A 15437-nucleotide genomic window follows, 5' to 3' on the forward strand; every position below is an offset into this window, starting at 1 on the left:
AGTCTTACCCTTATAGCCTGAATGCTTCCAGCTATTTTCTACCTGCTCTCGTGAGATTACTCTGTCAATAGATTTAATGACTAGCTATTAATTTTCAGTGGCATAGACTCAGGCGGCTATTATCAGAACACTGCTGTAAAATTGCAGGGTAATCTTCACTCATTATGGTCACTTAATATTATCCCACGGCCTTACTGGAACACCTGCTGCAGAAGTTAATCAGTTGTGGCTACTAGTGATGGCACAAGATTTTCTATTTGTCTGAAAATATCTAATATTTATATCTATATTCACCAGATTACAAAACCTCAGCATAATTACTAAGCACACAGACTGCCTAACGATATTTAAACTCATGCCTCACGCCCACCAGGTTCAGTACACAATACAAATTGCAGTTTCAGAAAGACTACACTGTCAAACTGCCACACAGCATACCACTGGATGGAATTAAAGTCGTGAACCAGCAATATAAGTAAGTAAATAATATTAACTTCTATAGCACCTTTCAAGAAAAAAAAAACAAACATCAAGTGTTTCACAAAAAAAATACCAACGCATAGATTAGTGAGAGATTACCTAGGGAAAACTTCAATATCCCCCGATAATAATAAACGTTCACACTGCAGGCGCAAGTGCATCAAATCCGACTTTTTCGACCCTATGCGACCCATATCCAATCATGGTATGACAGTGTGAACGGCACAAATCTGATATTTTCAAATCCGATCTTGGTCACTTTCGTATGGTATGTGAGGATTTTGAGAAAAACTCTGAGAATCTATGGCTTCAGGTAATGAACCATACTAAGGTTATAGATCAATTTCAGCCAGAAACACATATTTCAGATTATCAGTTGGATCAAGACTTATGGCTTTTATCTACAATGTTTTGTCACTTCTACACGACAGAAAGTGCTTTTTTCATTGTGCACAAGCAGAACCGGCCATCTAGTCTGCAAAATCTGGAGAGCCTACAGGTGTAAGTCATGATATGAGTAATGTGAAATGTATTTAAAATGCTCAGATAGACATTTTGTGGGTGCAATGACTGCCTATGAAATGGGGAAAAGAGTGTCGATGTGTGGTGACGTGTTGAAAGGGGCAAGAAAACAGAACACAGGGAGATGCAGGAGAGTGCATCTGGTTGTGGCATAAACATTAATTACTCCCCAGCTAAAGTGCAAGAAAGGCTTGACGACAAAAAGCTCTTAACTGGGCATGATGTATACACACTGTTTAAACTGTACATATATTTTTATGCTACATTGTTGTTGTTTCAGTGCTTTGTAATTTTTTTGTGTTTACTGTAGTTTCCTATGTTGCACTGTGGTGTGTGACTACTGCAGTACATTTAAAGAATATCCACTTTTATTAGTCAGGAAATATGAAAGGCAATACTTTTAGGGAATTAAAAGACAATGAACACACTTCCTTTCATGCAAACTAAAAAACATGACTATTTGATGGTGAAAGGAACTTGTTGTTTTGTTGTTAAACTGAAGGTCTGGGGCATTTATTAGGTTAATTAGAGTGTTTTGCAGCAGCTACCTCTATCTCGTTTTGGAAATATATCTTTAATATTTCAATAAATGTGCCTGAGAACTACTCAGTTTACTTTTGTTGTCAGGGTCCTGTGTCTCCTGACCCAGCGTTTTTAGTTCTTTGTGATTTTTTGTATTATTGTACTTGTGAGTTATTCTATCGTTTCTAGTTTTGATCCCTTGCCCTTCATGTTTCTCTGTGCCCCCTCTGTTCTGTGTAAGTGTGTGTCTTTGCATGTTTGAGTTTCTTGTTTTCTGTCACTCTGCAGTGTGCATTATGTTCTTATGGTTGGTCTTTTGTTACTCCCTCAAGTCTAGTTTCTTGTGTTCCAAGCTTAGTATTTCCCTCTGTGTATTTTGGTTCTTAGACCTCTGCCTTATGGTTTATGTCTCTGTGTTTCTTAGTTGCTGTCTCCACTGTGTCAAGTTCGCGTCTCTGTGTGATACTTCCTGTTTTACCTTGAAGGTCCGTGTCTTATGTGAATGCGTCCTGCTTTGCTTGCCTCGTCAGTCCTGATTTCTCCCAGCTGTGCCCTCCTTCTGTGTCTCATTCCCCTCGTTACTTCCCAGTGTATTTAAACCCTGTGTTTCTCTGAGTCAGTGTCGTGTTGTCCCTCAAGCTGTGTGTTTCCTCGTGTGCCTCTCTGCAAAGTGTGAGTTTATATTTTCCCAGTTTAGTTTTGTATGCTCGTTTTCTGTGACCAGCAAATAAAGCTGTAATTTTGAGTTCATCCCCTGAGTCTCTGAGTCCTACATTTTGGGTCCAACTCCTGCCTGCCGCACAGCGATTCATGACATTTGTAATACTTCTACACTACTATACTTATACACTTGTGTGGCTACAACTGTAGCTTGCCTCCACCAGTGTGTGAATGTGAGAGTGAATGAATAGTGGAATTGTACAGCGCTTTGAGGGCCCCGAAAAGCGCTATATAAATGCAATCCATTATTATTATTATTATTACTCGTACACTGACAGCTTGTGTAATGAGAAATTCCCATGTTTGAGAAGGTACCAACAAAAATGACATCGCTTTGCTGTTTTTTTTGGGTAGGTTGCCAAACACAAACTCATCAGTCCTGATTGGCACTCTTTTAGCCTTCTTGTAATTGTAACCGCATAGGGTTGGGAATTTGGTAAGTTTCAGTTTTACAGACAATCGTTTAAAACACTTCAGTCTGAACAAAAGGAAGCGCATAAAACAGAATCCTGGATTAGCCGTTGTAGCAATAACTGCAGGATAATCTCCTCTGGGAGAAACCAGACTGCTTGCGTAGGCATAGGCTGCTAGTTTGTTCCACTGCATATTGATCAAAACATTCCAAACTTAATTTTCTTTAGATATTTGCAAGCATCAGAGACACAGGGGCTTCCTTTTTAATAAATATATGTAGCAAGATGTGAATGTCTGCATATGAAACAAGACCTACAAACAACATTTACAAACAAACCACAATATTTGGAATGCTGATCAAGATAAAATGCAAATGATATGAACATGAAATGCAAGTAAAATGTCATCTACAGCCACCGTGGGAAGACAAAACATCCCCAGACAAGTCATGTTACAGTCAGAGAATCTAATTTCCTCTGTGACACTGTATTGATGTTAAATATGGAGCAATTTATTTTTACATGTATTTTGTAGGGACTAACCAGGAATGCAGAGAAATGGACCAGTGAATCTGTCAGGAATGACAAACTTTGTATGTTAAACCAACATTTTGAGAAATATTCTCTTTCTTTCTCTGAGTTATATATACATAGATCTATATGGATCTATATGGATATAAATCAACGCTGCTTTAATGACTCTTGCTAAACATAAATCTAATGACTTGGCTTTGCGAAGTAGATTGGAAACCGGGTGAAACAGTGCAAAAGGGAAAATCCATAGCTAACTTTGGCTCCATCTAAAACAAATTCTATTATGTTTTTTTAAGGTTATTGTTTCACGAGGGGGCTGTGTGCCAGGTAAAAAGCAAAGAAACAGTCCTACCTCTAACTCTGCATGAAACCACAGCTTGTAATATTTACATTTTGCCTTGTAAGGATTACACAAACCTGATATATTATGTGGATGGCTAATGTGTTTTGGCAAGAGCAGGCTGGCTGTTTCCACCTGCTTCCAGTGTTTATGCAAATCTAAATGGTTACTGATCACAGACAAATGAGAGTAGCAACATGTAATGATTGGCAAGACATAGCACTTTTCTTGACATGTTAAATTATTTACATCATTTTGTTCCACACACCACGCACTGTGAATATGGAAACCAAATTAAAATCTGTTTTGGGAAAGCTCAATATATTAGCAGACAGATTACTGTTGCATTAAACAACAAAAACGATACAAAAGCTATTAAGAGCAAAATGTTTGATGCCCCAGAGAAGAATATGAAACAATGGAAAGAGAAGCACCAGTGATGTGTTTTGATAAGAAGTCAGGGGGAGGGGCAGAAGCTGCGTGGTTATTTGGGTCAACCATGGAGAAAAGGATGGAGTGACACCTTTGACAATAAAAAGCCGAGATGAAGTGAGGGAGGAAATTGGTTGGACACCCCCACCCCCCCAGAGCTTACTACTCCATAAATAAACAAATAATCAAGGGGAATTTCTGCTATGATGTAACCTGGCAAATCTGGGCAAAACAAACTGGGCAGCAATGCAGCGTGGGGAGTGGGGTAAAGAAGTGGGTGTTTATCATGCCTGGTTAATCCATTAGCTACATGCCGAGAGGGGCTTTTGTTGTGGATAGCCCTTTGCTTCGCGTGCATAAAGGCAGATCGCAGTGCGGGAAAACAACCGCTGAACAGCTTCTCCCACTTTTCATTAAAGTCAAGTAACGATAAAGGCGACACAGACACTATTATATAAATATGACTGTATCTAAATTGAAGTAAAATCATGCAATGAGTTATTCATTGTGAGCAGAAACAATGCATTCATACCAACCCGCACATGCATATACAACCTCAAACAGTGGCGGCAACCTCCAAAATGAATTACCATCACGCTGCTTTGTTTAACTCTTGACTTTTTCCCAAGTATAACCTGCAATCTTGGATCCGCATCCTCAAAAAACAAGGAAGAGCATCAGGAATTCCTATCCCTCCACTGCAAGTGCATAAGCATCAAAAAGCATTACAATTTCCAGGGTGAAAGGCCAGTGGCATCAACGCATCAAAAGAGTAAAACCCCCAGACAAAGGCTGTCAAAAGACCGCAAGAGTAAGAGAGCACAGCCCACCAAGAAGCAACAAAAGCTTACCCCGAGTCCTCCATCAACAGCGGCTAATGGCTAGGAGAAAAAAAAGACACGTGGGCTTCTCCAGAAGGCAGCCCCTCTCTTCCTCTCCACCCCTCGTATCTGTTTATTATTGCTCAGTGCTGCCTGCCGTCCTCTCTGTCTGACTAAGCCACGGTGCATCAGTGTGCATAGCAGGAAAACAGGAGCCGAGAACTCAAATCTCTGATATGATCAGCAAACTTTACGTGTGTGCCTGCTTCACTGAGAGAGAGATAATCCTATGGTGTTGTGCCTGAATGGCTCAGACAGAGTAGCAGAGGACAGAGAAGAGGAAGAGAAAACGCAGGGTGGGGGGAGACAAGCTGCAGGGCTGAGCACTGGGGATGCTTTACTTTGGTGTGTGAGGTGTTCAGTGATCATATTGTTAAATAAAATGCATACAAAGATTGTGTTTAGGTAACCTTTGACTGGTCATGTTAAAATAAGACTATTCAGCAAAAGAGAGACATCTATATGATTGTATAAAAGCATGAAACGACTATAAAATAATTATTGAAGTTGATAATTGGACTTTTTCAGATTTAGTACAGGCAGAAACTTAAAGTCACATTTCTTTAGACCAATACTGGAGGAGCTTTGTAGTGTGGCATAAGTCAAGCTTACGAAGCTTACAAAGTCAACTTCTACAGCAAATGTGGCAGATCACTTGATCTCCCCGCCAGCCCCCATCAACTGAAACCCTTCAGAAAATGCAACCAAGCTCCACCACAGTTCTCAGGGCTTGCAAAATTGCTAGCCCGACGTCCCGGGGCTAGCGATTTTTCCAGTCGGGCTACCAAAATCCACCTCAGCCTTGCCCGTCGGGCTATCATAGGAAGGAAGGATATGTCAATGCTTTTGCATTCTTTCGCAAATGTAGCTGAGTAATTATGTCATCGGCATCAATGAGCCACTGTCAATATGTGACACATTGAAATCGCGTTTAAATTTGTGCTTGTTTTTTGCTTTCACTTTCACTTTGCGATGGCGCAAACTGTGTATAAAGAACAGCAGCACTGATTGGTAAGTTACAGATTAATTGCGCACCAATTCCTCTGGCATCGTCTTATCAATCGTTAGCTTACTATCAAACATGACAAGTGAAATCTCCTGCAGCAAGCTTAAACATGTGAGAGGTTGATTGCGCAGAGAATTGCTGATTGTTATGTAAGTATGTGTGTAAAAGCAGATGGATTTACGCAGGTATTTTAGTTCTTTAGAGCCAAACAAGACAGGTCAGGGTGAAGAAGGGACAGCCAAAGAAAAGCTTACCACAAAACGGAAAAGTTATGACAAATCAGACTACGAGGCAAAAGGAAAGCGCAGCTTTTTTGGTTTAATGGACAAAAGAATTTATGTGGCTGGAATATGACGAGCTAAATAACATAATGTTCTGCCGGGTGTGTTGTGAGTTTCCCTCGATTTCTGAGTCGACAACCGCCTTTGTTACTGGGACCAGTCATTTTAAGAAAGACCCCATCAGAACCCATGAGAAATGCAAGAAATGCATTATTGCTCAGTCTGCAGTATCTTTCCTAGAACAAACACCAATTGCAAATACCATACTAAAAATAAACCTGAAAATCAGTTTAAAACAGCGTACTATGTTGCAAAGAGTGAACTACCATTGGCAAAATTTAGCAGTCTTTGCAAACTTCAAAAAGCAAATGTCCTAGATCTTGGTTCCACTTGCCTCTTACCTGTGATTTCAGTGGAAATTTCAAATTCAGGATCTGACATTCATATTCTACACAGTTCTTGCAAGTTCATAGAAATTTCTGTTCAATTAGGACCAAATATTTGAGTTGATGATTGTAATTTGTTGTTGTAATTTGTGTTTTGAATATTTTAGATTGATGTTTTGTTTCCATGTATAATATTGTAAAGGAAACAAAACATCAATCAAAAAATTGTCCTCTTTTTTTTATTCGGGCTAAATAAATTATTTTGGGCTACCAAAAACTGAAGAGTGCCTGCTCGAAGGGCTATCAGGGATTTTGAAATTTTGCGAGCCCTGGTTCTACATGGTTTAATCATATATATCATAATCATATATGATTTAATCACTGTTAATACAGACACTGTTACTCTCAGGTTCTATCAGATGGTGTTGAGGTCTTGGGTCTTTAAGTGGACCTAGCTTGTTTAGATTGTCCCAGATACGTATGCATATCGATACGATTTCAGTGACACCAATGCAATTATCAGGTCTACAAGTCTGATTCTTTATTGATTTCTGATCAGTTTTCTGTGTAAAAGAAAAAAAATGTTCACCTACGGAGGTCTTCAGCATCGTGTTGTTAAGCGAGTCTGTACACAGTGTAGAAACAGAAAAAAAGATTCAGGTACGCAAAAGTGCAACTGCTATGACTGTGATGCTACTGACTCTCAATGTCCAATTGTAAGAAAAACCTGTGTCTAACTAACAAGGTTGCAAGGGGAGGATGCAAATACAGGGCAAGGAGAGGGAAAGCATAGTCAAAAATCTGAGCACACAGTGGTCATCCACAGAAATGGAAGTAACGTCTATAAATCAGTCTAAAAGCATATATTTTTACAGGATATACTAACACTAAATTAACAGAGAAGGAGATCAATATATACCAAGGAACCTGAAAAGCTCGACTAAACACACAGGATGATTAAAGGTCTGTACAAGGACGCTTCTTACTTGAGTACTTCACTGTAACTTATAAGGCAGACAAAGGAGCTTAGAAAAGCATCTGGACTTCTTTAAGTTACTTGAAGACGTTTCACCTCTCATCCGAGAAGCTTCTTCAGTTCTAAGGTCAAATGGTGGAGAGTCCCAGATATAAACCTAGTGGGAGTAACCCCCCACAGAGGGACAAAAGGACCCCCTGATGATCCTCTAATCGCCTGAGCCAAGGTGTGAAACTGGGTGTGGGTCCCAATCAGCCAGAGTTTCGGGTGAGTTCATTGTGAAACCTGGCCCCACCTTATCATGCGAATTCCTGAGATCAGATGGCCCAGGATGTGAGTGGGCGTTAAGGCATCTGGGAAGGGATCTCAAAACTGGATTATAGATGGCAGAGAGTTGGTGTCGTAAACCACCGCCTCTGTTCAAAGATGGTCGCTCACAGTGGACATAGATGGCTTATTTCACTCCTCTTTCAAACCATCTGTCCTCTCTGTCCAAAATGTGAACATTGGCATCCTCGAAAGAGTGTCCTTTATCCTTAAGATGCAGATGGACTGCTGAGTCTTGTCCTGTGGAGGTGGCTCTTCTGTGTTGTGCCATGCGCTTGTGAAGTGGCTGTTTGATCTCTCCAATGTAGAGGTCTGAGCATTCCTCGCTGCACTGTACAGCATACACCACATTGTTAAGTCTGTGTTTTGGCGTTTTGTCTTTCGGGTGAACCAGTTTTTGTCTGAGCGTCTTGCTGGGTCTGAAATGCACCGGGATGTCGTGCTTGGAGAAAACTCTCCTGAGTTTTTCTGATACACCGGCTACATGGGGGATGACAATGTTGTTGCGTCTGTCTTTCTTATCCTCCCTCGCTGGTGTCTGATCTTCTTTTCTGTGCCTCTTTGCTGACTTTAAGAACGCCCATTTAGGATAGCCGCACGTTTTGAGTGCTTCCTTTACATGTGTGTGTTCCTTCTTTTTTCCTTCAGGCTTAGAGGGAACATGTTCTGCCCGGTGGTGTAGGGTCCTTTTGTCCCTCTGTGGGGGGATACTCCCACTAGGTTTATATCTGGGACTCTCCACCATTTGACCTTAGAACTGAAGAAGCTTCTCGGATGAGAGGTGAAACGTCTTCAAGTAACTTAAAGAAGTCCAGACGCTTTTCTTTGCAAGCTCCTTTGACTACGATGACCTGGATGACTGAGAACCTTCACAGACTTATAAGGCAGACCCAACCCGTTCCCGATCAAGTTGTGTTCAAGATAAGAGATTAACAGGTATGAAATTGCAACCTACAGATGAATCAATGTTTTTCTGTTTCTGTATTTGAATAAATGGACTTCTATTAAAAAAAATGATTAAATCACAGTTCATAACGCTACTCCTACGCTAGTTCAGCAAGGCATTAATCATAAATTGTCCGTGTGATCTGTTGTTAACATTTAAAATGGGTGATCACAGTACGCTCCACGACCCACACAAAGGCTTCATAGCTTCACAAAGGCTGAGAAGATGATGCAACGTCAAAGTTAGTTCTGATTTCTAAACAAAAGGAGGGAGGGAAGATCAGAAGGAAAAGCTACAGAACTAGGAAGGACCAAACTCTTTCAAGATTTAAAACAAATCCTTCAGAAGTAAAAAAGAAAAAAAGCTTAATTTTATTACGGCATTAATTCCTTCAGTAGACTGCCGTAAAAGGCAAGTATTGATTATGTCATAGGGAGATTACAATGATACTAAGTGTGTAGGTGACCCTGAGATAAACTGACGTAAGCTGCTGGGAATTTGTATGATGGCCAGAGAGCATTCCTCTGCTACTAACAGGGCAGCTATAAAATATTTAATAATTAACAAGGAATTCAGAACAAAAGTTAAGCATATAACTGAACATTAATTATTATTTTTTTGTTTATCAGCTGCTGGGTGGTTACAGTTAGAGATGGCAGGCTAGTGAGCCCCAGCTGCAAAAGAGCTGCCTAATTGGTGTTTGCTGTTAATTGGATTGCACTGTGTTATTCTGGCACTGGGGTTGGAAGGGCAGTTTGTTCACTTCTTCATATTTCTGCTAATTGATTGCTTAGTTATTCTTTACAATAGTCTTACTTAATCCCCCGAATGTCTTGCTAGCTCATTTCTGTTGATGCTGGAACTCAGTTTTTAAGTTTTGTAGTCATTTTAATTTTTTATTAGGGGTGCAACGATACACAAAATTCACGGTTCGGTTCGGTTCGATACTTTGGTGTCACGGTTCGATATTTTTTCGATACAAAAAAAAAATGTTCATGCCTTTTTAATTTGTCATTTATTAAAATTATAAATATATATTTTAACACAAAAGTACAGTTTTTAAATTTAACCCTAACCCTTGTGCGTGTTGTTTTTTAGCTCGTCATATTGCAGCCACAGAAATTCTTTTGTCTATGAAACCATAAAGCTGCACTTTCTTTTTGCCTTATAGTCTGATTTGTCATAACTTCTCCGTTTTGTGGTAAGCTTTTCTTTGGCTGTCACTTCTTCACCCTGACCTGTCTTATTTGGCTCAGCAGAACTAAAATATATATCTGTCTGTGAAGGTTCTCAATCATCCAGGTCATCGTAGTGAAATATATATCCTGCCGCACTCACATAAGCTCAGCGATTCTCTGCGCGATCAACCTCTCACATGTTTAAGCTGCGGGAGATTTCACTTGTCATGTTTGCATAGTAAGCTAACAATTAATAAGACGATGTCAGAGGAATTGGTGCACAAATTATCATCACTCACAGATCAGTGCTGTCGCTCTCTATACACAGTTCGCGCGATTGCAAAGTGAAAGCAAAAAAACAAGCGCAAATTCAAACACGATTTCAATATGTCACATATTGACAGTGGCTCACCGATGCCAATGACATAATTACCCAGCTACATTTCTGAAAGAATGCAAAAGCATTGACATATATTTTTCCTTCCTACAATAGCCCGACAGGCAGGGGAGAGATAGCCCCGGGACGTCGGGCTAGCGATATTGCGAGCCCTGTATCTGATTGAGGAATCACTCATCTTTGGAAAAGAGAGTTTATTACAGAGAAATGTCTCTTTCCAAAATAAAAGCTACACTATCCGCTTCTTCTGGGCTATATTCTCAGCAGCATATTAAACATATCAGGTCTCCATAAGGAGAATCCTGTGCTAACAGCTGTCTAAATGACTCGGCTAAAGTTTGTAGCATGCATGCTTGTTGTTTTTGTCTTTGCACTAGGATGATGTCGGTGTAAATGTGCAGTCATATTCGTTGTGTTCCCACTAGTGCTTTCAGGTTAATCTCGTTGAAATAACCTTAACGCCACAACACGGCAAATCTCCGTTAACGAGCTACCCTATACAGAGGGGCTAGACGGCCAACACGTTAACGAGCTAACTGCGCTAACACACTAGCTCCCACCCATGTAATTGAGCATTGCATGGCACATCCAACATACTGTTTTACTTTAGTCCATGACTCGCTTACCTTCAGGGTCATACGTCACATGAAAACCAAAATAATTCCAAACGCCAGATCTGAATGAGGGTGGGGAGGTCCACTTCTGTCTCGCTAGCTTGCCCTGCGCTCTTCCTTCTGACCATCCTGTCTGTGTTGAGTGCTCAGTGAATCTGCGTTCGACTACTCCGCCTAGGCTGCACTCTCGAGCCTAGGCGGAGTAGTCAAATGCAGATTCACTGAGCGCTCAACACAGACAGCATCGTCAGAAGGAAAGTTGATAAAATAAATTACAAATTTTGTATTGTTCTTTTTTTTTTCTCCCCTTTGGTTTTCTTTCTTTCTCTCCCCCTCTTTCTTTCATTCTTTCCCCCTGTCCTATCCCACAGTCATGTCTGTCCCGTTTGCAACTGAAAATAAAATAAATTCATAATTATAATAAAGGTCAATCAAATGGACCAATATGATGATCCACTTAAAATAAATCCTCTTGGATTTTTCTTTCTTTTTTCTTTCTTGGCCTCAAGACAACAATTCTGATGGCTATAGATCCAAACGGGACACAAAAAAAAAAAATTGAAAAAAATTGAAAAAAAAAAAAATTGAAAAAAATTGTATTGTTCGATACATATGCGTACCGAACCGAAAGCACTGTATCGAACGGTTCAATATCGATACGAATATCGTTGCACCCCTATTTTTTATGTATATAAAAATATGTGTGTAATATGTAATGTAGGCCAACAACTCAGTTCCTCACAGTCTGTATATGTGAGACTCTTGATTTGTTACAAAAAGCTGACAAAATTAACGAAAGAAAGCTGACAAAAGATTAGCAACACTGCACCTTGCCTTATGAAGCCAGTTAGACAAAGATCAAATAATGATGTCCACTATGTGAAATTTTAATACACTCTAACACAGCGGTCCCCAACCTTTTTTGCGCCACGGACCGGTTTATGCCCGACATTATTTTCACGGACCGGCCTTAAGGTGTCACGGATAAATACAACAAAATAAAACTAGTACCGGTACCGAAAAAAAGAAGATTTATTCATAACACACATGAAAAGACCCAGGAAAACCGAGTTAACGATAAAAACGATAACAAAAAAACGCTGAAAACCGATAAAAACCCTGAAAACCATACATTTCACACCTGAGCCTCAACTCTCGCGGCCCGGTACCAAACGACTCACGGACCGGTACCGGTCCGAGAACCGGGGGTTGGTGACCACTGCTCTAACACACATCCTCTGCCCCTCTCAGCTTGTGTACAGTCCACATTATTCAAATTCAACTCTTTTTCTTCCCTCAGAACCAACCTGTTCATGCTGCCCTCATCACATTCAAGTCCTATAAATAGAAACACATTCATCAATTATTCACACTGCTGTGTAAACAGTTAGACGAGATGAACAACCCCACCTCACGTGGAGAAACTCTGTGATCTCACATCACTGTAAAGACAAAAAGATCAGTATAATACAGGTGCACTCCAACGGGCCTACACATAACATTTACATGTAAAAGTATTTTACATCTTGAAGAAAGTTAGATTTGAATCCTAGTACAAACTTTATTCTACAAACAACATGACTCCAGCTCTGCAAAATACTCTGGAATCACAGCCGATGTCTCAGCTGAAAACACGAAGTCTGCAAGTAAATAAAATGTGTATGATCAAAGAGAATCTGGATGCCTCTTGCCTCCCTTAACAGCTGCTGTTATAACAAAATAAGCCTTGACGAGAGGCACTTCTCCTGAGTGACTGTTTTACCATTCCCCGGTACAAATATGTTACAAAATTCTTTACTCAGTCAAACAAATGGAAAACAAAAACAGTGTTTATACCGTAGCAAAACAGACTCCAAACCTAAAGAGTTCTAAAAGAATGAACTTGAAATCAACGAGAACAAGGCAGTCTGTCAGCTCAAATCTTCTAGGCCTAGTTTTGAAGCCACATGCATTATGTTAATTTCTTCTATATTTTCATTCTTGGCCTGCACCAAACTTGTTTTTATGAAAATAATTCATAGCTATGTCATACTATTCTTTGTGAAGCCCCTCAGTTGAGCATCTGTCTAAAACAAGCAGTTCTATCTCCACTCTCTTTAAGGCTACCTTTCTTTTAAGCCAGTTTTCAGCTGACTGATGCCCTGGCCCAAACAGAAGATTGGAGCATCAGGTTTGAGAGCTCCTCTACTCAACCAGACCGGGGCATCCTAGATATTAAGGATTAACCATTTTAAGGATGTTAATTCACACTAACATCACACAGAGCCTAGAGCAGAAGAAAAAGAATGGTCCAGACCACCTAAAGCCTAAGCATTTGGTTTCATTATTCAAAATTCTAGCCATGTTTTATAGGACAAGCCACCCTTATAACAATATACATCACAGGAAATAAGGAAAAGAAAATTAGGTGTACATTTCAGGTATGATCAGTAGGATGCAAACAGATTGTTAGCAGTTAAACATCTAATTGACGAGTAGGAGAAAAAAGGTGTTTACTAACTCTAAGGTTACTTATCCACAAATGAAATATAGCTACAGATGGTCATCAACAGAGCCAGAAAATAAACAAAAGCAGACATGACTCATGTAGTAGCTGGAAACACCTTATTTGTGCTATTATTCTGTCTGTTCCCCTAATTTAATAATGAAATCGTCTGTGGTTATATCACTAAGAAGCCACTGTGAATACTTACAGTGGCACTACAGATCAAAGTCTAGCTGCAGGCATTATACAGAAAAAATTGCAGAGACTTTTGTGAATCCAGAGGTGACTGTGTGGAGTCTGAAATACCTGCAGCAGTTACACAGTCAGAAAAAAGGCAGCTTACCAGACACTTTGGCCATAGGTTACATTAGTCACAGGTACCAAATAGTAATAAACGTATGAACAAAATGTTGGTAGTTGAATTGCATAATGTATGAAGTATGAACATTTATTTAAAACTGTTGTCTGACAACGTCACAGGTTACATTGGTCTTTAATGCTACTAATAAAATGGTATTTGAAGGCATGCAAAGTAATGCCCATTCATAATTAAAGTGTGGCACAGGATCAGTCATAAAAAACCACAAAACAAAACCCTCCACTGCAATTTCACATTAAATACACACACACAGCAGACTAAAAGCAGACATTCAGACACATCAGTGCAGATCATAGTGGCTACTGAACCTGGTTTATCGTCTTTGTGGCCTCTCAGTCCTCGACAGCGTTGCCTCGAGAAATTCTGACAGAACTGACACCTGACACTGAGAGACAGTGTCTGTTTACCTGCAACTCTGACACATCCTGCAGTCTACCACGCCTTTTACAAACACACACTGCAAGAGTGAACTTTGACGTATGCCTGAGAAGACACATTACGCCATCAATAATTAGCTGAACGCGAGAGAGGGTGGAGACTGTCGTTCCTTAAAAGGCACCTTGTAACCAGGCACAACTGTTACTGCATATCTAAAGGAAGGCCGACTGATAGAGGGAAGGCGTAAAATTACTCGTCACAGGGATTAAAACGGGCAGAAAGGACAAAGGGAGGAGACAGTCACACGGGTGGTCAGATAAAGCCTGATCTGTGGAGCACAGACAGGGATGAGTCAACATCAGGGTAACAGTTCAGCTGCGCTGCATCCACTCAATCAATACAGATTTGCTGATGCGAACGCTGCAGTCTGAGCCATAACATTTCTTTTAGAATGGTGCATGAAAAAAACTGAATGATAATGAGTGCCGCAACACATTTTAGGAAAATTCTAAATAGCTCTTCTGTTATTTAGCGTGATGCTGTGAATAAGAGGACTCAGAGCAAGCAGGTGTGCTTATGTGCTTCAACAACAGACAGAGCAGTGTTAAAACATCAGCCATAAACAGCAGCAGATAACAACATGCAGGGACCCCAGAATCAAAGAAAGCTAACTGCCTATCCACACAGACAGGCACTCATCTCCTCTGTACGTGCCATCTGTGGGTCATCTACTTGTGCTTTTCCCAGGGGGCGACTGCTCTGTTTGACCCCAGTGTTATATCCCATAATTGCACAAAGTAATTTATGACCAGTGTGCTGGCAAATAAAAACGGAAAGGGCTAGAGGTCTGGCTCTATGCCCCTGTACAAAAAACACAATCTTGTAATGCAGTCTTTTTTTCCTGCTGTGATTTGACAATTTCTGTTTTATTATTGTGCTGGGGCATGGCCGTGTGTGAGGCACTGGTAAAACTCTTTGAATACTTTGGTTTTATTGATTCATTGAAGACATAAAAGCAGCCTAGTAAAGTCTGGCTAGAATGAAAGTCACAGTACATTTACTTTCATTATAATACCCACGAGCTAGTTCCTCTTTAATTCTGTATAATGTTTTGATGACAAGCGGTGAAAAATATTATGTCCAACCTTGTGGTTTTAAACGCCATTAAGTGTTCAGAGCTGAGCCAGTTTTCTTTCAAAGAATTCAATCAATAATCCAGGACAAGTTTTGAGGACCCCAG

At 40.2% G+C, this 15437-nt stretch overlaps 1 protein-coding gene across 4 annotated transcripts in view; it reads right to left on the reverse strand.

Annotated features, from left to right (window-relative positions):
• The window catches only part of pacsin1b (protein kinase C and casein kinase substrate in neurons 1b), a 38499-nt gene that overhangs the window by 11806 nt on the left and 11256 nt on the right, over window positions 1-15437 (reverse strand). The window contains exon 1 of one of the 4 annotated variants that reach the window (XM_080892288.1): window positions 14128-14248. The exons of 1 other annotated variant lie outside the window; for it this stretch is intronic. The gene's annotated coding sequence lies outside the window, so the exon portion shown is untranslated. Of the gene's footprint in view, window positions 1-4553; window positions 4736-4814; window positions 5076-14127; window positions 14249-15437 lie in introns of those variants that run through there. 2 more of the 4 variants (XM_080892286.1, XM_080892287.1) reach the window with 2 other exon arrangements.

The sequence above is a fragment of the Rhamphochromis sp. 'chilingali' genome (genome assembly GCF_963969265.1).
Source record: "Rhamphochromis sp. 'chilingali' genome assembly, chromosome: 9".
Lineage (NCBI taxonomy): Eukaryota > Metazoa > Chordata > Actinopteri > Cichliformes > Cichlidae > Rhamphochromis > Rhamphochromis sp. 'chilingali'.